Below are 27,347 nucleotides of genomic sequence, written 5' to 3'. Positions count from 1 at the left end.
CAGGTGGTATAGTATTACGGTAATTTCCTGTCGACGAAACGGCAAGGAAAATGCCGACAGTCTCCAGCTGAAAACATTTACAGGATGCATATTTTGGACCGCCGTCTGACCACGTTTGTGCCTTGTGCGTGGCGAAGAGATTCACCAATAAGTAGAAGAGAATTCTGCCTGCTATGGCGCGTGCCCTATAGCGTGCATTCAAAAGCGCAGATTGCGAAGACGTTAGCATATATAGCGCGCATGTTGCCAAATGGATCACTTTTCTCCACGCGCATTAGAATTGCTCGAGTCTTGTGACAGCGCCACAAAGTTAAAGCCGAAAATACCTGCCGGCGATGAAGAATCCTGTTTATCGCGTTCGCATTGCGGTTAGCGGCGAAGGGTCAGACAAGGCTACGCTAGTTTCTCAGCAGCCAAGATCAGAAAATCAAACCTCCTATATCTGCAACGGCTACTATTCCTCCGTTAACACCCCCTCACCCGCCATCTTAATTATACACGCCGAAGTGTTCGCCAAATGGGGAACCATCAACACCATTACGACCGCCAAATAAGATATCGTGGAACGGAGAACTGCAAATGATTATCAAATTCCGATACCCTCGCGCACAGGGATAGCAGAGCTGACGGCACCAACGACAGAGGACGCTGTGGTCATCGACGTCAGAATACAAGACGTTGGAACAGCAACTAAAATTTTATGGACACTGCAGAACGTACTGGAACGGAAAGGGGAAAGCAGCCGTATGTGCAGGCGCCGCGCAAGCGAGTGGCTTCAATGAAATGTATGTGCAATGCCCCTGATTCCCTGCCGAAACCAACAGAACAAAATCATTGCCGTAAAATGCTCACTGTACGCTCCCCAGGCAGATCACTGCAGCACTACGTCTTTACCAAAATAAAAGAAGACAGCTGGTATAAGTTATCCGAAGCAACAGCAGCGCCGGTGTCAGGTGCTAACAAAACGTTCACTCGAACGCAACAGATATTTTTAAACAAAATAATAGCGAGCGCAGCGTGCAGTTCCCATATATGCTTCACAAGTGGTTTCTCGGCAGACACGAGGACGCAAATGCGCCCTCAGAAGCTTTGTACAGTAGATCTGCCACATCTTGTCTGACAAGTTGCACATCTTTTTCACGAGGAAAACACATTGAGCATAGTGCACATGACGACATGTCCTACCCTAGTGCACCGGATACGATCTAGCACGGCAACACAACGTGCCATTGCGACATACGACAGTGGAGTGGTCTGCTTCGAGCAATCTATGACAGGGGCCAGCTACACCCCGTTTCACAACTTGTTTGCAGCACTACGAAAGATGAGGGCGATCTGGGCCAATGAGGGTGGCGCGCGCTGCAAGTTTGTGCGCATGCGCTGTTATCATGTAGTGAGTTCCATCCTGGTTGCTCCAGATTGCTCTCACCTTTCGTACTGCTGTAAAGTGCTTGTTGACAAAGTAATAAGACAAGCAGCTCAGATGGATATCACCTACGCCCCCATCTATCCTAATTCCCGGATAGCGGCCTGGAGCCATTCTTCAGTTGCAATAAAGGATTCATTCATTCATTCATTCATTCATTCATTCATTCATTCATTCATTCGTTCTTTTGTTCGTTCGTTGTTGCTGTTTTTTTTTTTTTTTTTTTTTTTTTCCGGGAGGAAGGAGTGATATGTACTACAATGGAGAAAATAAAGCAAACTTCTCAAGCGTTTCCTGAACTCAGCTGACAGCATCACGTTGGCGAAACAACTACGTATAGACCTTTTCATGACCCTGGGAGAAACCGGTTTGACTGGGCTGTGAAGCAGCTGGGGGGAGAATCCGCAGCTTTTTCCTGTTCTATGAGCACAGCCCAGTTTCCAATATGGCAGCACCCTTTGGCCAATTTTGAAAAGGTCTATAGAAAGGACTATGATATGATTATGCAGCAACCCGCGGTAAGGAGAGGAGCCCATGAGTTGGGGACAAGAGATATCTTGACGCAGTTCCGCATGCGTAAAGTACGACAGCAACTGGTGAAGCAGCCGAGTCGGCTCCGAAACTTCGTGATTTTCTGTTAAAGAACTTGATTGGAGTCATTGACCTTTACCTTAAAATTAAATTCCCCAACCAGACAGACTTCTGTCAAATGTTTTCTTTTGAGCATATATAGCATTCTTTGGGTTGCTTTCCGCCACGTGAACACTCACGCGATTAACCGTTGCTCGGCGATTGTTCTCGTTCTGTTTACGTCTCTTTCAACGCCGAGCTCATAGCGCGCAGCTAAGCTACGACAAAGGATCCCTCCCAGCCAGCGCCCCGTGGGAAGCGTCCTCGAGTAGCTAGACATCTCTTCGCCGGACGTAACAGTGCAGCCATAGGTGGCGGACAATTAGGCGGCGATCGCAGACGGCATGGCGCGCTAGGCTGACACGCGCCACTGATGGCTGGAAATAGCGGCGGCGTAACCCGCCCGGTGGCGGGGAAAAGCGCGCTGGCCACGTAACAGTTGCCGCGGCGACCTTTCTCCCACCCCCCAGCGCAGGGGACACGCCGGTGCGGCTGAAACAATCCTGGCCAGAAGGCCGCCCCATTACCTGAACGTGGCTCCGCGGGCGGAAGCGCCGGCGAGAAAGTGGTGGCGCGTTCTCTCGGTCAGCGGAGCCGACGCGGACGGCGCTCCCTTCGGCCCCTCGGGCGACGGCTGCGACCGCCGGCTGAGGCAGCAACAGGTGCACGGCTTTTCCGAGGGAAGAAGCCAATCTGGCAAGGGCGTCCCCGACATCGCTAGTACGCTAGTATCGCGTCCAGCTTACTCGCTGATTTGGCTCATGCAGCCGAGACCGGGTCTCATATTTCTTCGCGTAAAGATGGTCACTGCATCTTTTTAGGCGGAAGTATGCGCGTATGCGAAGAGAGTAAACTACTGGCATGCGTTTTTCCCATTGACGATCAACGGTACCAGACAACGAGCGCACCGGCGCAGCTTCGACTACCGTCTTCGCCTGATCATGGCGGTGAAGGCGGCCATTTGATCTGCCGCGGTGACTCAGTGGTTACGGCGCTCCGCTGCTGAAGCGGATTAAATGGTTCGAACTCGACCGCGGTGACCGCTCTTCGATGAAGGCGAAGCGCAAAGGCGTCCGTATGCTGTGCGATGTCAGTGCACCTTAAAAATTCCCAGGTGGTCGAAATTATTCCGCAGCCCTTCACTACGGCATGTCTTACCCTTTCTTATTTTACTCCAGCCTTCCTCCGTTTCCTTACGGCGCGGTTCAGTTGTCCACGGAGAACTGTGATAGATACTGCGGCTTTTCTATAAACCGATCCATACCATATAAGCGCCCGCAAATGCCACTCTATCTACCGCACAAATGGAGTTAAATGTTCTGGCTAGTGAACGCGAAGGTTTTCCAAAGGCACTTAGTAGGACGCTTGTAGCTTTAATTCGCAATACCTGACGATGGTTGCAGCACACGTCCTTATAGGAGGGCGATTGAGGCCGATGCTTTCTGAAACCGCACGCTCACGCGATCCATTGATGTATACCTAGAGCTTCTGTATTAAGTCATAATGTAAGCAAGTGAGTCTACTGGCAATGTTTACAGACCACTTACGAAGCCTTGCCTTGCACCGTCAGAGTTAACTGAAGCACGCAAAAAAAAAAAAAGAAAGAAAAAAAAAGAAAAGAAACGAAAGAAAGGAAGCTTACACTTCGCGTTCAGTGTAGACGCGATAGCGCCTTTAACACCGCCGTTTAATTCCGCGGCTTTTTAAATTATTTTGTTTAGTTAATTTTAAAATGATTAGCACTGTAACATCAGAACACATAAAAAATTTCAAGGAGTGCATGTAACGCTCCTTACATGCGGTAATGCGGACACACACAAGGGCGTCTTGCGTTGGCTTTGGTTGGCTTGTTATGTGTATTCTGGATTACATTCTTAGCTGATTTGGATTACGGCTATGACTAATGTACAAGTCATTATGAATTGTCATTAAGGCGTTACAGGCATTACTCATGAGTAGATTTGGTATTGGCTTACGTGGACTCTGGATTCCATTCTTGGCTATGACCTGGATTCGGGATATGACTAATGTTGCAAGACATTATGCAGTGTCATTAAGGCATTATAGTCAAGTTTCATGACTGGATTCGGTATTTTGTCTTTTTTGGCTTATGTGGATTGGCTTTAGATGTGTCTTTTGATCACGCATTCCACGGACAGACTTTCTGCCACTGACGAGCCAAGAAAGGCTTTCGCTTTAAAACACGAGTTCGTATGCGATACACGCCATAACGCTAGAATGCCCTTACACGTTTGGTACCAACCGCTCTTATCGGCCTATGCTTTGCTCGCACGCCTTGCATGCAGACGGCCTGGGTTCTAACCTCCAGATTTATTTCATTTCAGTCAGATTTTATGTTCTTACTGCTGTTTTACGATGCCGGGCCTCGGTGGAGATGCGGTTCGTCAGGTGCGACACATCGCAGAAGGAAGACACGGCTGGACGTACTTCCTGGCAAAAAAGTTTGGTTTGGTTTGGTTTGTGGGGTTTAATGTCCTAAAGCGACTCAGGCTATGAGAGACGCCGTAGCGGTGAACTCCGGAAATTTCGATCACCCGGGGTTCTTCAACGTGCACTGACATCGCACAGCACACGGGCGCTTTGCTTTTCGCCTCTATCGAAAAGCTGCCGCCGAGGCCGGGATCCCTGGCAAAAATGTACACCTAAATCTATTCACCCTATTTACAACTTCCTTAGACTACGACAAGGGCGGTCGCTACTATACAGAACAATTGGGAACGTCAGGCAAGAATCCGCCCGCAATGAGACGTAGCCTGTCCTGCCTGACCGCCTTGACTCGCTCTACTCGTAGCGGTTCCTCGTTCTTCGGAACGCAGTCAACGCGAAGCTTGACCCGGTGCGACCCTCCACCAAGAACCTCTGTCCAAGAATCCCCTTTTGGCGCAAAAATACTTCCTTAAATCACTTTTCCCGGCATTCCGGGGACTGATTCAGCGACAAATCAGGAATACGTTTAGTGGAGTCGGCGACTTTAAATATCGACAGACCAATTGCTGCTCCCGAGTTTGTTTACTCGCGAGCACAGCATGCATTCCAAGAATTTGTTCGGGCTCTTTCCCTTGAAGAGATGGCGAAGAGGATCTCACAAACAGCGATAAAATAACAAAGGCACGCTCAAACGCCCCATTCATCGGCCGTTCTCGCGGTACAGATACACGGAGCGTCTGAGTTCAGCTGGCAATGGGCGAGGTGTGAGATAAAACCAATTAAGCACCCCATTTAAGCGCGACAGCTCGCACGTGTTCTTAACTGGAACTGTCTTTCGAAGCGCTACACTTTCCAACCGCCCAAAAGCAGGCTTCTCCGAAAAGGGCCATAAAGAGCCTGGGAACAATGCGTACGGAGCGCGACACACGGAAGTAGGCGAGCGCGCGCCTCCTTCCCTTGCTGCCGGCATTGTTTTTACTTTACAGACCGACGGTCCCTTGCGAGTAGCCTATAACTTTCTTTGCTTTGGAAAGGCCGGATGACCAGGGTAGGGGCGACGGAGGAACCGTTTAGAAAAAAATAATAATTAAGACCAAAACACCCTCCTGGTGGCCAGTTTTTTTAACACGATATCCCCCCCCTGTCCTCCAGCAAATCTGTAGTTACCTGATCCTCTCCATCCGATTTCCCCCTTTTCATAGTTTCTAATGCTTTCTTAACCTCGTCCTTCGTGACTGGTGGAACGTTTTTCTGTTTTTCTGTTTTTGACTGTTTTTCTCTACCGCCAATCTCGTTACGGTCCTGACTTCTTTGGCTACTGTAGAGATCTGTATAGAACTACTCGGTTACTTTGACTATCTTGTCCATATTCGTGATGCCGTTGCCCGCCTTGTCCCTTATCGCATACATCTGGTTTTTGCCTATGCCCAATTTCTTCTTTACCGCTTTAAGGCTTCCCCCGTTCTTTACAGCATGCTCAATTTTTTCCATGTTATACTTCCTTAAATCAGCCACCTTGCGCTTATTGATTAGTTTTGATATCTCGGCCAATTCAATCTGGTCTGGCCACCCTGTATACGCAATGCCTGGTGTCATCGACGGTATCGGAACCATGGAAGAATGCAAACATTATCCTCATTCATAAGAGAGGGGACTCTAAGGACCTTAAAAATTACAGACCAATCAGCTTATAGTCTGTTACGTATAAGGTATTCACTAAGGTAATCGCTAATAGAATCAGGACAACCTCAGACTGCAATCAAGCAAAGGATCAAGCAGGTTTTCGGAAACGGTACTCTACTATCGATCATATCCATACCATCAATCAGGTGATAGAAAAATGCTCGGAATATAACCAGCCCTTATACATAGCATTCATTGATTACCAAAAAGAATTTGACTCAGTTGAAACCTCGGCGGTGATGCAGGCATTGCAAAATCAGGGGGTAGACGAGCCGTACGTGAAGGTGCTGGAAGATATATATAGTGGCTGCACAGCAACCATAGTTCTGCACAAAGAAAGTAATAAAATTTCCATAAAGAAAGGTGTTAGGCAAGGAGACACAATCTCCCCAGTACTATTCACAGCTTGCTTAGAGGAATTATTCAGAGACTTGGAATGGGAGCAGTTAGGGATAAGGGTAGATGGAGAATACCTCAGTAATCTGCGATTTGCTGATGACATTGCCTTGCTAAGCAACTCGGGGGATGAACTGTAAATAATGATTGGTGACCTAGACAGGAAAAGTAGAAAGGTAAGCTTGATAATCAATATGCAGAAGACTAAGGTTATGTTCAACAGCCTCGGGAAGGAACAGCAGTTTACATTAGGCAGCAAGTACTGGAAGTAGTAGGCGAATATGTCTACTTAGGACAGGTAGTAACCGCAGATCCGGACCATGAAAAGGAAATGACAAGAAGAATAAGATTGGGATGGAGCGCATTTGGCAAGCACTCGCAGATTATGACTAGCAGCTTACCGGTATCGCTAAAGAGGAAAGTATATGACAGTTGCATCTTACCTGTACTCATCTATGGGGCTGAAACGTGGAGGCTAACCAAGAGAGTTCTACTTAAGTTGAGGACGACCCAGAGGGCTATGGAACGAAAAATGGTAGGGGTAACATTAAGAGATAGGAAGCGTGCAGAGTGGGTCAGAGAAATAACTCAAGTTACCCACATTCTAGTGGAAATTAAGAAGAATAAGAAGAAGAAGAAGAAGACAAGGGCATGGGCAGGACATGTAGTGTGAAGAGAGGATAACCGATGGTCGCTTAGGGTAACAAACTGGATTCCAAGGGAAGGAAAGCGTAGCAGCGGGCGGCAGAAAGTTAGGTGGGCGGATGAGGTTAAGAAGTTCGCAGGGGTCAAGTGGACCCAGCTAGAACAGAACCGGGTGAAGTGGAGAAATATGGGAGAGGCCTTCGCCCTGCAGTGGGTATAGTCAGGCTGATGATGATGATGATGACCCTCCTGGTGGGCAGATGTACTTTGCCCATTGCCAGGCGGCCCGAAAGCCTATAAAGTTTAACGGAGTTTAAGCACTGAACTACTACTATTTTCTGAAATACCACCATTAGAAGAATCTCCTCGCTAATTTTGGCTTCATTTCGACCCACCTCATTTTTAATATTTATTTGAAAGTGGGGTGTTTGAAATTCCCGCGCGAGGTGTGACGTCATGACCTTGTCGACCGATCAGGATACTTTTCGACCGCCGTCTACGAAGGCAGCGTCAGTTTTTCGGCGGAACGAGCTGCATACGCTGTCGGATGTAGTACTGAGCCAGCTCGACCCGACCGGGATTTCGTGAGCCCGTTTCTGTCGGACCTGTCTGGCCGAGGTCGAAATACGCACAGGCTGGAGAGAGGGAAGAGGAGAAATGCGCAGACGAATAACTCACGATCCCTTCTCCTGCTGCTGCCCGACTAGGGTCGAGCCAACCTACCACCTCGACCTGCCCTTGTCGGGTTCATGTAAACCCCTTGTGTGTCGTAGCTACAGGACCAGGTTGCTCGACGAGTCGGGAGCCGCCAACACCTCGAAAATTAAATTTTGTACAAACTCCAGGAAAGAGGTTCTGGCCACAATGTTTCCCCCGTAATTTATAACGGCACCATAACGATCAATACACCTTGATCCTCCCTCAGCAGGCTTATAGTTTATAGCGATTTATTTTCAAAAACACGTCACACTGGTTTTCTGTGGCAGTCTTAATTACTCGTTGTGAACGCGGTACAAACCATTCAGAAGCAAAATTTTGCTACGAAGCGGAAGGTTAGAGCATTTCAATCAATAAAAGGCACCTCAAAATATTCCACCGTTGTTTCAAAATTAGAAGGTGTGCCTGAGAGCTGTACCTGAGTGCCGCGGTACGAAATGCTCATGTACGTGTCAACACATTTCTCGCAACGTAGAACAAGAACTCTTCCATAACACACAGAATCGATAACTCTTCAGCGCTAGACCATCATCTGAGAGGTATTACAGAAATTGCAAAATCACAATGTGGACCAGCTAGCGTCCTTAATCCGCATTATGAGCGATGCCTTTGTTAAAGATACGCGAACCTTGCGGACGGATATGAGTGAAGTGAGGGAGGAGGGGGGTGAGTCGGTACGTTCCGCTACTATGGGACAATCTCATAGGACATAGGCGTAAGACATTTCGGCCAGCTTTCGTATGATAAAAAGTGAAGACCAGCTCAGAAAGACAGCGTCCTAATCTTTTTAACTGAGATTAACAGCTTTCATTTCCACTGGACCAAGCCTCAGACCAGGAGCCAAAATTTATACCTACGCTCTCGCCGTATACGGGTATTGGAGAGAGTTATATGAGAAGGGCAAGAAGCTAGCGCTTAGCCACTTGTGAGATTGCATCCTCCCTCCCTGGCGTGAGCCGCCTCTCGTCCGACTTCTGACAGTGGACAGCTTTCTCGGAATTCACAGAAAAGGAGGGACACCAAAAAATACACATAAACCAGCTAACGGCTTACAATGTAGCTAAACGGAGCCACGCTGACTAGACAGGTAGACGCACACGAAATTTGCGCTTGCCTTTTTGCCTACGTCACCCTTGCATCCGTCAAACATAATGCCACAGCAAAAGCGGTTGAGCAGGTGCCTAACCTCCGAAAAGAAATAAATAAACAAGAAACACAAGCCGGCAATCCGACAAGAACATCGCCGAATATTCGAACGGCGTCAGCCTTGCGCCCGCGACCCAAAGGCATACGCGACGGAAAAAGAATACGTCAGACAAACGCGAACCAGCATATACGTGCACACGCAGAAATGCCGCTTCCTAGCAGGTATCACTAGGAGCATTTGTTTTTCCGCGTGTCCGGCTCGTCGCGTTGCCATGGGATCACAGAGGCAGAGCAAACAAAGAGCAGGAAAAAAAGGGAGACGAGCGGCAAAGCGGCCATACAGGAGACGTGCTCCTGTCCGGCGCGCGTGTATTTGCCTTTTAAAGGACGCCGAATATCGTCGCCATGCCCTACTTTAGCCGGGAATCTTTCCTCGGCGACTCTGGCATGCAAGAGAGTGAATTATGTTCCCGCCGTCGCCTAGCAACCGGGAGGAGGCCTGAATTGGGTCAAGTCATTTCAAGTTGTGTTTTCGCTCCGATCGCTGGCGGACGGAGAGGTGGCTCCGGCAACGCGCTGGGGCTCGTCGCGTGCTGCTGCAGCCACTCGACTGTGCATAACAGCAGCGCCAATGGCCGCCGCCGCTAGCTGTGCATCATCGTTGCCCTGAGCAACGCAGCCGCTCTGCACGCCGCTCATCTCTCGCCAGCAGCCGCTTCATGAGGCTCTCCTCCGCCGCGAAAACTCACCGCCGTCGGGCGAGTGGGCTGCGATACGACTACAAGTTACGGTGAATTATACTAGAGTCTGCTTACCCAGTTGTGTAGTCACTCCGCTACGACTGGTTCCTCGGCTTGAAACTAAGAGAGGCAAAATATCGTGGCGAAAGCGTCCCACCCATACGACGTCGGGTTCGCCAACGTTTTGAGGTGGTCACGCGAAGCCAGAGCGGGAATGATATGAGCGAGCACTAATTAATGACTTCTCGTGCACACAAACTGCGCGTCAAGTTATTCGTCTCATTGCTTTCGAACAAGATTTCTAAAGGCATCTCCACTCGCGCAGTGGTGTCAACATCACCCAGATCAGTCATGTGCGTGCGACTCCCTCTGTAGGTTGGGGTCAAATGAACGGCGATTGAGTGGCATAAACTGCGGCGAGGATTAGGTGGCTTAAACCGCCCAAGCCTCCGGGTTGGGGCCGCACTGATTGCAATATGTTCAAACACCACCGAAGTTGGGCGAAAAAATAGCTCACAGACTTCAAGTAACAAAAAAAAAAAAAAGAAAAAAAAAAACCAGCTGCTATGACTTGCCGCTTTGCTATATATATAGAACTACATTGATACGCGTTAGCGCCCGACAACGCACGATACTATTTGTAACACAAAACATTCAACACGGGGATGCAATTTCACTGGAATACTTAGAGTGGGAGGCCAGGCAGGCAACACGAGAACTTCGGAAGCGGCTTTTGTCCGAAACGTTATTGCATGCTGCCAGCGTGAGGCAGAAAATGCCACTGTTTCGCAGATGGTCCCGTCAAGACGAATGTACAGGGGCGACGCAGGTGCGCGGTTCATTGAGCGTAACTCAGTGCCAAGAGATATCGCTTCCTTTTCATCCTTCTTCACTTTTCGCGACCTAAATTTGGACGGAACAAAGAGCGACGCAACCGCGCAGAAGTGGCAGCCAATTTCCCAGGCAACGCGAAATTTCCATACAGTTGCGCACGTAAGAAACACCCAGCCCACCTTGGCGCTTCGCGGCATATCGATCGATCGAGGGAACGGAACAGTTGTCGAGCGATTCAATGATCTCTAGCGAGTCTGTACGCACTTAATACGGGTAACGTAACAGATCTCAAGTAACCACCACCCATTTGAAATTATTTAGTACAAAAGTGGGCCCTGTCGCTTCGCGCATATGGCTGCCAGGATCCGTCGTGATCTCTTCGTTGCGGATCACAGTGCACTGTGCAGAATACTGAAGAGCGTCGAGAGCTTGCTCTCGTTGCTTATATTGGTTTCTTTTCACCCCTGCGGGACAACGTATACGCTCGCACTCATTGGTACGCTGACGAGCAACCACGGACGATGCCGAGTCACGCAGCGTTAAACTGGCGCATAGAGAGGAAACAAAAGAGAATAAACACTGTGCTCCACGAGGCCTGAGTCTGAGCCCGATGTTCCTGTTCGAAAGAAAGACAGGGAAGGATGCGCTCGGCCACAGGAGGCGACCAACCAACTGCGAGAATGAAACAGCCTCCAGGACGTCCTGTCGCGCCTCACTTAGGTCTATAAGCGCGATAAACCCGGCATCTTAAACTGCAGCCGAAGGAAATTAAAAGCACCGTCTTCGGAGCGAAATTGTTACCTGCGTGACTTGAAATCGAGCAAAAATTTGCGAGAGTTTATGCTGATGACGAAAAACCATTTACTAATGAATCCACCGATCCGTCCAAAGATGCAGAGCAAAGCGGTTAGATTTGTTCGCGACTACTGGAATAGGAAGCTTCGTACTCGAAGAAGTGAAATTATATTGAATTGGCAGGCGCTTGAAGAATGCAGGCAAGAATGCGAAAGGCTGTGGCGCCGCGCCGGGTTCGATCCCCGGATCAGGACTAATTTTTCTTTAACTGCAAAGCTTTCCTTTGTAGCCGCATGGCTGCGCTCGGGTGGATGACAATGAGTAATTACTCCCATATTGAATGCAGGCAAGAGCTGCTATTATTATTATTTTTTTCCTTTTTTGCGACAAACACCACTGAAACACCGGATTAAAGGTAAATACATAAGGCATCCACCTCGTGCATCACAAAGACGCGATCACGCTTTTAAAGTTCGTCAGCATGGTTTTGAAGGCGATGCCTTAGATTACTTTTTATTTGCATGCAAGCCCAACCTGATAGATGGAGGAACGACAAAGGAACGATTACATCTGTTGTTTTTTTTTTTTTTTTTTTTTTTTTTTTTTTTTTTTTTTTCATCCATCACGTAACCTAGACGACTTTGAAGTCACAGTCATCGCTCAGCTCTTGAAATCGAAACCGAAACAGGTGAGATAACAAGTTTGATTATAAATTATTCAGCGGCCGTAGGCGCGTATCACATGGTGATCCGTATGCAGTCAAATATTACGCGTAATTACAAAGAATAAAACTCGAACCCAAAAATTAGGTGTCCATACTCGTTAAACAGTGCTCGTCATTGCTTCGCTATATTTTTCATCAAATGCCATTTGTTTAAATTCTGATTCAGTATTTTTACGGTCCGCCCTGCTACTTAGCACCGGTCCTCCAAACACTTCTCCTTAACCGCTACTGCAAATTCATTTACGTTTCCTTTGGTCTCTCTAAGCCCTAAGGTCTCAGGGAGAGTGATTGCACCCGCCCGCATCGACATCCGAATATATACTGCCACATTCCAGTATAAGAAGTTAAATTGTTTCTGGGCGTCTCCCATATACAGAGCAGGCTTCATCATCTTGGTCAAACTTCTTTTCCTAGCGTCGCGTTCTAAGGCAACCTGTCCTAGCTTCAAAGAGAAAGCCGCTGCCTCTTGAGCTGTCAATGAACGTTTCCTTCTTCATTTAGTGTTTTCACTTTCTGATGTCCACATCTAACGCCATCTCTTGGCCGTTGGTAGCGAACACCAGGTAACTCAAAGCAAATATCCTCAATTCTAACTGAGAGTAAGCTGAAAACTAGAGAGTCTGATGAGATCGTGCACGCAGATGTTGTTAATGATGGCCTACACCTCCTCCAAGAAGCATAATCTGACATTTATTGCGCTCGGACTCGCTACTTCTGACGGCCATAGTATAACTGAGTGGGGTGTACCAATACTGAAAATTTTCGCGGAAGTTTTCTTTAAGTTCAGCGACGTTTAGCGTGCAGTAGCTGCCGGCCAACAGGAAAGCGTTTGTCCAGATTTTTTGGTATTGAAGAGGATGAACGAATTTTCCACTGCCAAATACTGATCCAGTGGCCTCAAATGCTTTATTATGAATGCGATTTGTTTTGTTTTTCTTACTATACATATCCCTTGCCACTGAGCCTGAAAAATGCAATTCAGGAAGTAAACAAACACAAACAAAAAAGTAAACTGCTGAATGGCGATTGATGGCGTTACAAGCGGGGCCCTTGGAAGTTGGTATAATCCTGGGCTTGGTCACGTTGATGCTAGGAGGGACTCTGCCTTTTGACGAGGAGGCAAGAAAGGGGGATTGGGGCAGGAGAGTTCTTGAAAGGAGAAATTTTACATATTCACAGGGCAACCGCTGAAGCGCGGCATTAGGCGTCGCTCAGTTCAATTATCGAAGTCCGTAATCTCCAAACCCCTGTTCCATTGGAGTTTAGCTCCTCTAGTAAGGTCAAGTCACGTGTCAGCTGTCGTCGGATCGATCAAAACTCACATCAAAGAAAGACACATCCGAGCCGCTCCTCTGATGAACAAGGAGAGTCTCAGTAACGCAAGGCTGCGGTCGGTCACTACGCAGAAAGTGGGCAGCTGTCACTGGCTACCGTTGTTTTCGCGGCAGCGTTGCCTTATTAGGATGGGTGCTTCTACTGGCAAAGCGACCAATGGGACACACCCCGTGCCATTGTCGGTAGTATGCCGTCCGGTTCTAAGGCTTGTCGCGCTCTCACGCTGACCTTACGGTGTCCACAATAGTCTCTTGTCACGTCAGAAGGAGAATGTACCCATCCTACTCGCGAACGAAAATTACGCTACAGCGGCATGCCTGGAGCAGGCGCCGCGCTGTCAAGTAGACGCGGGAGCATTTCGTTCTCAAAAAGGAAAGAAAGAAATAATGACAGTCCACTTAGCGTGTTTATGCGAACGCGATTTAGGTGCGCTAGCACTTGGGTTTTCACCTAAGTTTCGAAATGGTTAGGTTTGGTTTGTACGATTAAACGTCCCAAAGCGCCTCAGGATATAAGAGACGTCGCAGGGGAGGGCTCCGCAAATTTCGACAACCCGGGATTCTCTAACGTGCAATGCAGTACACAGGCGCCTTGCTTTTCGCCTCCATCGAAAAGCGGCCGCCACGGCCGGGATTCGATCCCGCATCCTTGGGTTCAGGAGCCAAGAGCCCTAACCGCAGAGTCACTATGGCACGACTCTTCAGTTACGGGTCGTCACGCATACGCATTAGCATACAGCCGCTATCTGCCATGCTACGTGAAAGAGTAGCCGACGTGGATATGAATCCCTTTTTAATCAAGCCGTGCCTGCGGGGCATAGAGTGAATGACCCGGGATCCAAGGGTCGCGGTGGGTTCGACTCCCATTTCAAAGGCGCTGCCCAAGTATGCCGCTTCGGCCATGTCATTTGGTCTCGTGACGTCACACAATCCACCGACCAATCAGTGTGACCGGCCATCTCAACAGCCAACTAACACCTGCCAGAGTCATGCTGGTGAGGAAGACAATCATGGCGGCTGAGGAACTTAAATGCGAAAATTCTCATCTAGAGGTGTGGCAGGAGGTGTCGGTTTCCAATCTGACTGCAGCACCCTGTGGGAGCGTGCTGAATGCTCTGGAACCACACTAGTCTGCTTCAGTCGTGCCACTGAGAACAAAATCACGGCGACACCACGGGCTGTGATGGAGCCACAGCCACCACGCCGCGAGCAGGAAAGTTCGTGCACGTCGCAACTTTCACTGACTATAGGCGGCGCCACTGGAAATCCAATATGGCTGCCCTTAAGGGGGATCCGGCTGTCACGCTTCAAGTGCGTTGTGCTGGGCTGCGTTTTCTGAAGCTCCATTAAAATACTCGCGCGAGTTTTCTGTGGTGCGAAGATATGCACGGTATTGTCAGTCAGCGTACAAGCCCCTTGTGAGCATGCGTTGCAGGGGTGCGATACAAAAGATCCCTCGAGTGTGGCTGGTCAGGTATGTGAAACATCCTGCTGACTGTGTTGTGCGGTAAGCACGACAAGTTCCCAGGAGACTCTAATGCTACGGAGAAACGTTCAACGCAGACAGAATAAACATGAATATAGATAAAAGTTTCAACTTTTATCCATGGATCACGGGCACTCGCGAACTGCAGCATTTCAATATGTCGCGCTGTGCATTCACGCGCATAGCACAGGCATGCCGAGCGGCCAACCCCGCATTCTACGTGGCCTAATTTTTCCCTTCACTTCAAAATATGCATCGAAGTACCTACTATACCTAGTTTGGGCACAAGAGAACATCACTACAAAGTAATAATGATGGTCTACTGTGATCACTTTAACCAACCAGTTTTTTTCTTTCTTTTTTTTTTTCTTTCTTTTTTTTTCTTTTTTTTTTTTTTTTTGCAGTACATCTGATAGGGATTGACTTTCGCAAGTGATTACCCAGTGCTGACACAAACGTTTTTTCGAGAACAGTTACTAGCTAGAGTTCCGGCTTCGAGAACAAGCCGCATATGGACTGCGAGTGTATGCTCCGTAACGTTAAATACAAGCTCCTAATCTAACGTTCATCTGACAGTTCCTGATTGAAAACACTGCATTCACTCAACCGGGTAGGAAACAAACGTTCTTAATTTCTCAAACATGTGCGGGCCATAAATTAGTCGGCAATAAAAAATGTTATCACGTATGGCTCACAACTTACGTACGTCTGTCAAACATCTCCTATCAGAAATGCGCACTGAAAACCGTCATAGCTTTAGTCGCAGTCTTTTTTTTTTTTTTTTTTTTGCGAAATTTGGTTTTGCTCAGTTTAGAGCGGCAAGGAAAAACGAGACTCATGCATAACATCAGAAATAAGACAGTTACGCCGCTCGTACTCTCACTAAGGGGGTGTTTCTTCGTCGAGCAAGATTAGCACGATGCTTTTCACGGTAAAGTAACAATCTTGATATATTAAGATGGTTACTTATATGGTTACGGAGATATTAATTAATTTAATTATCCTCTCCTTCCTGGGCATATAATCTAGAGGTAACATGTGGAAGTTTATCCCGCCTTTGACCTCGTAGTCAGAACACATCGGTGTATAGAAGAGTCGACTGCTTTTATGCTTTCCCATCGTACTGCGTGCCCCACACACCAAAATAGAAGTTATATTATTCATCTGTTATCATGGCTGCTAGCCAAAACCAACTCAAAAAGCAGTTACACACTACAAACGCTGCTCGACCGAGCTCCACGCAAAAAGCTCCGCGGGAAACGCAGCACCAAACTGGAGAAGCACGAGCCGTTCTCCGAGTATGCCCCCAAGGGCGGTACCGGAAGCGGCCGCGTGGCGGCGACACTGTTCGTGAAAGTTGCGAATAAGCGATGTTCATTCGTGCCCTAAAGGGCGACCCAGCACGTGCCCGAATAAAGCATGAAGAACAAGCGAACTTTCAGCAAAATAATAGCAAGTGGGTTCTTTCTTTCTTTCTTTCTTTCTTTCTTTCTTTCTTTCTTTCTTTCTTTCTTTCTTTCTTTCTTTCTTTCTTTCTTTCTTTCTTTCTTTCTTTCTTTCTTTCTTTCTTTCTTTCTTTCTTTCTTTCTTTCTTTCTTTCTTTCTTTCTTTCTTTCTTTCTTTCCTGTAGCGAACACCAGGTAACTCAAAGCAAACACCCTCAATTCTAACTGATCTTTCATCGTTCTTTCTTTCTTTCATTTATTTATTTATTTATTTATTTATTTATTTATTTATTTATTTATTTATTTATTTATTTATTTATTTATTTATTTATTTATTGATACTGCCAGCCCTGTGGAAGGGCCATTAAAAGAGCGGAAACAGAAAGAAAACGAAAACAAGCAATGCTAACACAGATAATTAGGTCAAGCGCGCAATACATGTATAAGTAACAACTAATTACAAGGACACGGAAAATTGACAATGCATAACATACACTGCGTTGCAATAAAGACAATCACTCTTAGATCCATGTGTTAAAAATAATACACTTGAACAAAACTGACAAGATAACAAAAAACGCACACAGTTAACACACTGCAGCCTCACAATAAATAACACGGTCTAAATTACTCAGAAAAGCATTAAAAGAAGTAGACCGAACTACGAAATCGGGAAGCATGTTCTAGCCTTTTACCGTTCTCGGGAAGAAACTATACTTGAATGTAGTTACTGGAGAAGGAATATACATGCTGCGGCGGTGTCTAGATGTTTAATTGGTATTAACTTCAACATATTTCATCTATATTGATCTTCATTTCATTGTGAAGAATAAGAAAGAGAAATTTCAACCTGTCACACTTGGACCTTAACGCACTAGGAAGCTTTGCAGGCTGACATAATTCTGCAGAGGAGTGAAGATGACTATACTTGTTGAAGATGAATCCAGCAGCTAATCTTTGAATCATATCCATTTCTTACGATTTTTCTCTGTGTAATGGTCCCAGACTATTTTCGCGTACTCAATGATAGGTCTAACCAGTATTGTATAGGCTAAGTTTTTAATTTCAAGGGTAGCGCTATGTTGATTACGCCTTAAACTCCAAAGCGCCTTATTTGCCTTGTTGCTTATTTGAAGTTATTTCCTCTATATATCTATTCCATCGCAAGTCGCTTCTGAATATTATTCCTAGATATTTGTGCTCCTCTACCCTCCGGAGCTCGCGCCGTGGATACTGTACGTAAATTCCAGGATATTCTTCTTTCTTGTAATAGACATGCATACTGATTTTATAAGACTGATTGCCATTTGCCAGTCATGACACCATTTCATTATGTTTGCAAGGGTGGATTATAATTTGATTTGATCTCTCGAAGATTCTATGGTATTATAGACAACGTAGTCATCGGCAAATAATAAATTTGGCAGATCATATAATACAAATAAGAAATAAAAGGGGGCCTAGGACACTGCGCTGCGGTACACTAGATATCACAGGTTGTAAGCTAGACAGAATAGAAATCGGGGGAAGGGCAGCGGGGTCCTAACTGGCGTTGAACAGATGAAGAAACCACTGGGTCCTATGTTCTGTCGCTCTTCTCGCTTTGACCACCCACGCATAGCCCGGCCGACAGTGCCTGGCTAGCGATACACCAGAAAGTTCTTGAATCCACTTGTACTGTAGGCATCATTATTCTACGGTGAAGAAAGACACTCTACGTCTGCTGCACGCACAAACGTGTCTTGGAAACCGCCTATAACGTCTTAACGCAGGTTTATAAAAAAAAAATCCAGTAAAGTGCAGTAATTCCCCCATATCTGGCGTCCTTTGCCACATCACAGTGGACTGGCGTAATGTTTTCTCCTCTCCGCACGCTCTACAGAAGCTTCATTTCTGATGCTGTGCCAGGCAATGACCACGTGATTCGCTTGGCTTATGGTAAAGTTTATGGGGTTCAACGTCCCAAAGCGACATGGGCTTTGAGGGACGCTGTAGTGGAGAGCTACGGGATAATTTATGCCACCTCGTGCTCTTTAACGTGCACTGACGTCGCACAGAACGCGGTCATCGAAATGTTGCCGGTGCAGCCGGAATCGAACCCGCGTCCTCGAGCCGAGCAGCCGAGAGCGCTACTCAGTGAGCCTCCACGGCGAGGCTAATGGCGGTGTGTGCCGGAAAAAAACGGGTCATGACGACATCGCTACAAGCGCTGCCGACCAACATGGAGGGCGGACGCGCCCCAGCCGGCGCATCAAGGTTTGCGTCATCGTTGATCGCCCAAAAAACGGCCCTCGTCGCCTCAGCTGAACGGTGAGCACAGCCACAGATTAAGTTAAGCTGCAAAGGAGATCTTGTCGTCGCTCTCTGTGATGTGTGTGGCCGCACTGCCGCTGCTGCCACCTCCACGGGCAAAGCGAAGAAGACGCATCAGCGGCTAGAAAAGCCGCCGACTGAATGTGCAAATTGTGTATACAGGAGATGCGTGCGCAATTGTCGGGGCTTTGCTATCGTCCGTTGAAGACGAAATCAGCAGCCCAGTCGACGTATATATGCACGCTATTGGCACAGCTGTCATTTTTTAAAGCCTGGCGTCGGTCGTCTCTTGCCACGTTTACTTCCCGCTGTCTTTGCACATACACCGAGCCAGCCAATTGAATTTAACACCTTGGCCGCACGGCGCCGTAGAAGCAGAACGCCTGTGCAGGCTGAAAAAAAGATCCTACCTCCGGTTTTCTCGAAGAAGCGTCACGCCGGCGCACCCGCACTCACCTGCAAACGAACAAACAAAAAGAAATCGATTAAGACCAATTCGATGCTTCGTTGGGAGCCCCTGACTACAGCGAGCGCCTCTCTGCGGGATTCTACGTGCAACCTTTGAGGCTCCGTGGGCGAAAAGACAAATTTCGATAGCTCGTTGGAGTATACTTCGCAGTATAGTTATGCTAATGTGGCACTGTTCATAAAGAGATGACGTCCCGTGTCGAACAGAACCCACGTATGGCAACGTGCGTCCGGCACATGTCGAGTGCGGTCTCCGCACTCGCTGTGGGCGCAACGTTCTGCAACAACATCGAGGAGGCGTTCATTAACTAGCGTCCCTGAGCATGCAACCAATACGGCTTTCTTTCTTTCTTTTCTTTTCTTTTTTTTTTTTAGACGTCCAGTTTGAAACTTCGCCATCTTCCAAGGGCATAAACACAGGCGCCGGGAAACGTGAGCGAGGCCGCGCGGGGCCTTGACGAGCAGCCTCTTCCGAGGGTGAACAGCGACCACAAGGACGAGGGGCATAATTATTCAAGTTCAGCGATTAAATGAAGGTTGTGTGCATATATTCATACCGCGCTAAACACTTCTGTAGCGCAGTCTATTCGTTCCATTATATAGATTCTCCACTCGTCCACTATATCCGCCGCCACAAGCAAGGCTGTTGTTAAAAGAAGAAATAACCTTGCTTTAAAAGCAACGACATTCTAGACGTCGGCTCGGCACGCATTCAAAAGCAAGGTGCGCGTAAAACGGCTCAGCTAAGCAAGCACAATCCCGTCTCTCGCCGGCAATGAGATCAGGGCGGTGAATTATAAGTTGACCAAAACTCGAGTGAGCAGTTTCCAGCCTCTTGCGTCACATGAATAGAACACTGAACTGAGCACAGCTCTACGTTTTCCAATCTATTCCCGTCCGCAGAAACCACACACAAAGGGGCCACTGAAGACAAAAGGGTTTACAAAATCGGAAAACAAATCTGACGTCAGCTGTAATGCGGTATATGCTGTACAAATCGTACTTTTTACTGATGTTCGCAAGGGCACACCATACGAATCCCCACAGAATAGCATAAAAGGCTTTTCCGAGTGTATTATTGAAAACAATTAAACTCAAAGCCGAAGATGTGGAGGGCTTACTGAAACATCACTCACTGGAAAGGTTAACCTTAGCGACAAAACACACTAAAGTTTCAACGGGTGTGCTGCGACATCAATGGACATAGGAACCATTTCCAACTGTATAGTGGCTCATTATGTGTATACATGAGTTTATGTGTGAAGTTTTGATGTTAAAGAAATTAGCCTCTTGATTTTAACGATACTCAATTTCTATTGAATATGCCAATACTGTTCGTGCTCCCTCAACAGAGGAGCCAGTAAAGAGGAAAGTTCAGAATTCTCTAACCTGAAATTTTAACTACCTGGACATCACATGCTTCATTAAAGGACGTCAAGAAGGACATCAAGTGCAACTTTTGGTAGCCCCCCAATTAATCGTCGACAGGCATCATATGACGTTTGCAGTAATATGAACGAAAACTACTGTAAATTTACTTTTGTCTCCGATTCCAACCTTCAGCGTGAGCTCTCAATTAAGCCTACTGAAAGGGTTTAAGCGTCTACTGTCCAGCACTTGCCAACCTTCGAACACAGTAAAGCTCAGTGAGGCGATGCAGTTTGCACATACTCTCGTATGAATGCCTCTCGGCAAAAGCTGCCTGTACACACCTGGCAACATAATGCGACACATTGCCGTTTTCTCAACTTCGTTCAGCCTTCACCGAAACCCTTGACAGTCCGCAAGGAGAATTACGTCAGAGGAAAAAATAGCGAAATACAGTGCGCTGCGGCCCGTGCTTGTATACGTGTTTAGACCTGCACGAGATTCGAAGGTTTTGACTCTTGTACGAAATCGCTCGATAGATCTCGACTTTCGCGAGTACCTTTGCAAGTTTACGTTTGCTTAGATTCACATTTTACATTTTACAAGTTTACATTTGCAAGTTACATTTGCGCGTACATTTGCTCGATGCTTCGACTCAAAAAAAAAAAAAAAAGAAACAGCGGAAGGAGAAAAAAATTCCGAGGAGAAACATTATAGGCTAAAAATTTAGGTCAGCAGAATATGGACAAATTTTTTATTTCATTGTGTTTTTCTCGACTGTGCTTTTCTCTTGTTCACTGAATTTTTAAGAGAGAAAGTCTGCCGTAAGGTATCCGATACAATGAGGAAATTACTAGTTAAACTCTATGCAGTAAATAAGAACTGCCCTCATTTAAGACCTGTTCTCATCGCAGCCTTGAAAACTGTCAGATTGAAAAAAAAAAAAAAAAAAAAAACGAAAAGAAAAAGAAATGAGAATTTCTGTTCTTAAAGGGTGCCCCGCCCGGGTGGTGCAGTAGTAAGACGCCCGACTACTGTGCCGGAGTACCCGGGCTCGAACCCGACCACGGCGGCTGCGTTTCGATGGAGGCGAAACGAAGTGGCGTCCGTGTGCTGTGCGATGCCAGCGCACGTTAAAGATCCCCAGGTGGTCTAAATTACTCCGTAGCCCTCCACTACGGCTCCTCTTTCTCTCTTTCCACCTTTACTCCCTTCCCCTACGGCGCGGTTCAGGTGTCCACAGAAACAAAAGTGACAGATACTGCTCCTTTCCCTTCCTGTGAACCAATTAATATTATTAATATTGTTATTAAAGTGTCCTGAAGCGCCGTGAAAAATTCTCTTTTCACCAAATTTTATCGCTCAAATTGCCTAGAAAATGAACAATTTCTGGAACAGAATATCGTATATGCACTAGGCGTCTCGACTCACTCAACGCGACACGGGTGACTTATGTTCCAGCTTGTTTAACGCTGTCGTTTGCACACAACTGGCCTAACTAAATTAAGTACACTCGGGTTAATCTTTCGGTCAGATCACTACTTGTGCATTACGTGGCATCAAATATTCAAGTTGTAAATGCTTTGACTCACCGTGTCCGCTTCATAAAGAAAGCTCCTCCCCGTGCGACTTTCTTTTTTATCTTGTTAGATTTGTCAGTAATTAAGTTCTTATTTCATATTTCCATTGCATCCAGACGTGAACGTTTGGACCAATATCCCCCCCCCCCCCTCCTCCCCCCACTGAGTGCGGTGCAGTTAAATCCTTGCTTTTCGCTGATGCAGTAGCCCTTCACCTTGAGACCTCTGATCCAAGAAGCTCCGGCCAGCCTTTCCGGAAAAGCGAAGCTCGCTCCTGAAAGTGCCGGCGTAGTTTTTCTCAAAGTTCCATCCAGCCAGAGACAACGGCTTCCAGACAATCGAACGCCTTGCCGCAGCTTCAAACTGAGGTAGAAAAAGTAACTGACCAAAGCTGTTATAGTAAAATTTTCCGCCCCAAAGTTTCATCGAACCTACGAAGCATGCCTAATTGGAAAACTATGGACTGATTTAGACGCCGTAATTTGTGACAAATTCCTCCCCTAATTCATACTTTCGCTATCCCGCCTTATCCCCGTGGCCTGTGACGTCAGTGCTGAGAGGGAATGCGGGGCGCTCAGAGCACGTCAAAGTGCCCCTTTGCTGTCCCCCACTCACCTTTCATTTGCTTCGGGGAACAATGATGTAAAGGGCTTCCCACCGGTACGATTTCCAAAGATAGGGATATGCCTCGCTAAGAAGAATGCGTAAATTTTTCCGAACGAGACGAGCAGACACGGCAGACGGAGAAAAGCCACGCCGTGCGCAATAATGCCACGGGAAGCAGGTACAAAGAGGGTCTCTGAAACAAGGAAATACAGCAGCCGCAAAGCAGCAGGACCCGCCAGCAAGATGTAAAAATTTGGAATATCGACTCGCATTGCGTGCATAATTCAGACGCCGCAATAAGCTAGCTTTCACTTAAGCACACGGCGACAATGGCTAACGTCGACAACAGGTACCGAAATACAAGATGCAGACGCCTTGTTCCGCCTCCAGAAAAAAAAAGAAAAAAAAAAGGAAGAAGAAAAGAAAGTAGAATACATGCCGTCACCAGCGAAATAAAAACTGCTTTCCGCGGCACCTACGAGACGCAAAAGCACCGCGCCCAAGTCGGCGGAAAAAGGCGCCGAGAAAGGCGCCTTGGTGAGAAATAAAAGCACAGCGCGTTGTGTCTCTGAAACCCCAGGAATTCCTCGCAATGGCCAGACGCAAGGGCATTCTCTCTCTCTCTCTCTCTCTCTCTCTCGAAAGACGCTCACGACTTTTTCGCAAATGGACGGAGTAAAATCAAGACCAAAGCAAAAGAGGACATTAAGACGCCCCCCCCCCCCCCCCTCCCCCCCCCCGCCTCGCGGAAACCACGATCGCCGGTTCCCAGCAATAAAATATCCACAAACAAAAGAGGTGCATAAATGGTAACGCGTTCAAGAACACCCAAGCTGCTTTGTTCGTGAAAAGCTAAAAAAAGAAGCCCATATCCTCCTCTTTCTTTCGGAGCATCGCAGACGCAGGAAGGGCAACAAAAGTAACCGAAGTAAAAGCGGATGTATTAACTTCAACCTGAACGCAACGTGCGATCTAACAAAGGCTGCAATGCGACTCTCTCTGTATGTTCGTCTGGCAACGTTTTGACAGCACGCAGTAAATAGCCTCTCAGGACCACCAGACACGAAAAGTCAATGCCGCAGTTGTGAGTTTAACCGCGATAAAAGCGGGAAAAAAAAAAAAAAAAAAAAAAAAAAAAAAAAAAAAAAAAAAAACGGAGTGGAAACGTTGATTAGACGTAATGGGCTACAGAATGAAACAGCAACATAGTGGCAGCGTAAAGTATATCTCTTTTTTCTTTTTTACTCGCTCATAGACGATGTTCCCCTGAAATTGCGTCACAAAATTCAGCTGGCAGCACAGCTTCACCAGACAAGGCTTCCGGCGAACGAACTGAATTTTCGAGCCCCCTAGACATGCAAGGGCTGGCCGGACAGGAATATGCAGACAGCCATAACAACAACAGCAACAAAGAAATTTTGGTGAAGAGCCGCAAGCGAAATGGATGGCGTGGAAATTTTTATTTCGCCCAGCAAAGCTGCGGTCGAAGTGAATGCTACTCATGGAGAGACCTCTGCACTGTCATGCGCCATTCGTGAACCGAGGTCGAGTGACGTGGTTGCAATCCGTGTCGGCTCTGTTAGATGTTTGTCGGAAGCTGTTTCGACCTCACCGCTTTCAATGCTGAGAGAAGGAGTGCCTCACAGTAGAAGGTGCATAAAGTAAATGAAAGAAAATCAGTGAAGCTTTTAGAGGCAGAAATATGTAAAAAGGACGGGGAGAGTCAAGGATGCCCCACACAGTGGCGAGCCGTACTTCGACCCGCGTAGAGCCGCAGTTTGGCCACACCGAGTCAAGCAAAACATTCGGGGGACACCTTGAGCTCTGCTTTAAGAGTGAACGCGATAGTGTCCTTGTGGTGCGATAGTGACTTTGTGGTGCTCTCTAATTGCACGCATGCTCATTAGTATACACTCGTAAGATACCACTTTATGTGAAAGAACACACGACGTAGACTTGCAAGCGTGCCTTGCGAGGACTAGTCGACAGCGTTTCTGGCTTTGCAAAACGAAGGTCACAGCTTCGAATCCCACCATGAAACTCTCAAATTCTTGACATTTTTCTTCATGCCGAACTAACTTCTTTATAAAAATAATCACCTCGGACACGCGGCAACTTTTATTTTGTCTAACGCGTGAGACACGCACGTATCACGTGCGCGTTGCGGAGTGTTGGATTCTCACGCGAGGTCTTGTATAGCTCTGACATCGTGACCTTGCCCACCAATCATGATTTTCGCGAAAGGAACGCCGACGGGAGAACGGACGCGTGTTTTCCGCAGCACCTCGCTCAAGACGTATTCCAAGACACAACCCAATGTCATTTGCTGGAAAATCCCTGCCCGAACCGGTTCAAACGGGTTCAGAAAAAAAAAAAGAAAAAAAAAAAAAGAAACAACTTCGGGTGTACATTTTTACTCCAGTTTTTTTTAATACTGTTTTCTTTCCTGTCCTAATATATGATAAAAGCTAAAAATCCATAGAGTATTCTGTCCATCTATTGTTTTTGTCGTCAGAGGTGGCGGGCTCCACTTGGTTGTACAGGCCTCAGCAAAATGTTTATAATGAGTGAACGACAATTAGAGCCGGATGGGGGGAATATAATGAATATTGTCATTGTCACATTACCAACTAAAGCTTTCACGCACCGGAAGAAAGGTGAAAGAACATAATGTGTTTCCTGCTGCGCTTTCCAGGTACACAAAATTTCACATTGTTATTATTTACTACTACTAACGTTTACTACTACATGCACATACAAAATAATGTTTCGTCCGGCTCCCACTAAAGAACTTTGAAATCAAATCAAGATTAAACCAAGCAAACAGACCAAGACTAACGATGTATACCAAAGATTGATGCTATGCCTGTGGCAATATATTTTCCTTTCTTCTTGTAATCTTTTTGGAAGGGACGATTTTTCAACATGGTTGTAATGGTTGCGGTGTGTCGTGGCGTTTTGGAAACAACCGAGAAGAGTGCTTTAAAAGTAGCGATAAAAGAAGAAATAATGAAGGTAAGTTGCCAACACAAGTGGGTCGGAACCGTATCGCGAACCGGTTCGGAACAGTTCCTCCGATTTGTTCCGGTTCGGTTCCGGTTCAGGGCGAAAATTCGAGTTCAGTTTCGGTTCAGGTTTGACACCCTGGTTTAGACCCCTGAGGTTCTTCAACGTGCCCTGACATCTCACAGTACGTGGTCGTCATGCGTTTAGGCGGAACGCTGCCGCCGCACCCGGGACCGAACCGACGTCCTTGGGGGGATGGGCAGTCGGGCGCCCTCACCAGTGAGCCGTCACGGCAGAACAATCTAATATTCGAATGCTTCTTCTGTAATTTTTATATCGTTCAGAAGAAAAACCAAAAAGTCAAAAAGGGCGCGCACGCCCACAACGGCATGTATGTATATACAATGCTACGAGGCTAGATTGGCTAACTCTCGAGGTTGATGAAGTCCTACTTGGTGACTTAAAGAAGGCCTGAACAGATTTTTCTGCCTCTTATTCGGTCAGAACATACATCAGCACCTCAGCCACCAGCAGTTTCTGCTGCGAAAGGAACTGCGAAAGGAAGCGGCATACATATCTGTATGCCGCTTGCTGTTAAAGGCCCACTGTCCACCCTCCGGTCGAAAATATTTTCTTCCCCGGTGACTGTGAGACTTCGCCCCTAGAACGCAAGGCCGCAAAATGTTTTTGAAAGGAGTAACTAATAACGCAGTTACAGCCACCGCAATCACCCGATTCTATCATGCCTCTCTCCTTCCGTTCCCTCGCAAAGGTTTTTCACTCTCCTGCCCGAGGTCGTCTAACCTCCGCAATACAAATTCCCCTCCTCCTCCGCGTTTGGCAGGAGGTGGGGCGTGGCTCTCCGCGAGCGCGAAAAAAAAAAAAAAAAAAAAAAAAAAGCGGTCGAGGGAGCGCGCGCCGCTGGATTCAGTCTGGTCGTGGCGAGGGAAAAGCGTGCTGCGAGCGGTAGACACCCATCCTTCTCCCGTCAGTCAGCGAGACGGACCAATGGACATCGTTCGCGGTACGTACGTCATTGCTGTGGCCCGTCGGGCCAGCGCAGGAAACGGGGAAGCTGGCTTCCCAGAGGAGAGCATGAGAGAGCTTTGAATTGTATTTTCGATGCTTTGGGGCGCGCGTGTCACTGTAGCATTTTGCACAGACTATCTCCGGTACCTGATCGAAACACTGGGCTCCTTTGCTTAAAAGGGCCTTCCCTGGACAGTGGCCCTTTAACAGCAACAGCTTACAAATCGCTCAGTGAATGCGCCTAACCATTTACAGGACGATTCATTCTCCCAAAGCCAATCAATTTGAGGGAACAATATCGATCAAACATCAATACACGCTGACCAACAAATCTCGTGGCACTGACTCTTTGCCAAACTTATGCAAGGTGCACAATATGTTGCAGCTGTCATTATATAGCTGTTCTATTCGGAAATCGTGCGGGCCGCATTGAGTCGGCCAGTCAGGCGAGAAAAAGTGAAAAAATAAATTTCAAGATGACGACATATGAGGTGAAACTGCTCGCGTCGCGGGAAAATCGCGACATGG

At 47.1% G+C, this 27,347-nt stretch overlaps 1 protein-coding gene across 9 annotated transcripts in view; it reads right to left on the bottom strand.

Moving 5' to 3' along the window:
* Positions 1 to 27,347, bottom strand: part of LOC146204005 (TOX high mobility group box family member 3-like) — a 615,155-nt gene that overhangs the window by 153,753 nt on the left and 434,055 nt on the right. Inside the window, exon 2 of one of the 9 annotated variants that reach the window (XM_084589045.1) lies at positions 19,173 to 19,218. The exons of the other annotated variants lie outside the window; for them this stretch is intronic. The gene's annotated coding sequence lies outside the window, so the exon portion shown is untranslated. The remainder of the gene's footprint in view (positions 1 to 19,172; positions 19,219 to 27,347) is intronic. 9 annotated transcript variants of the gene reach the window in all.

Source organism: Amblyomma maculatum, chromosome 1 (genome assembly GCF_055883805.1).
Source record: "Amblyomma maculatum isolate TAMU_Amacu chromosome 1, ASM5588380v1, whole genome shotgun sequence".
Lineage (NCBI taxonomy): Eukaryota > Metazoa > Arthropoda > Arachnida > Ixodida > Ixodidae > Amblyomma > Amblyomma maculatum.
The sequence above is the reverse complement of the archived record's forward strand: the minus strand, read 5'-3'. Positions and strand labels throughout refer to the sequence as shown.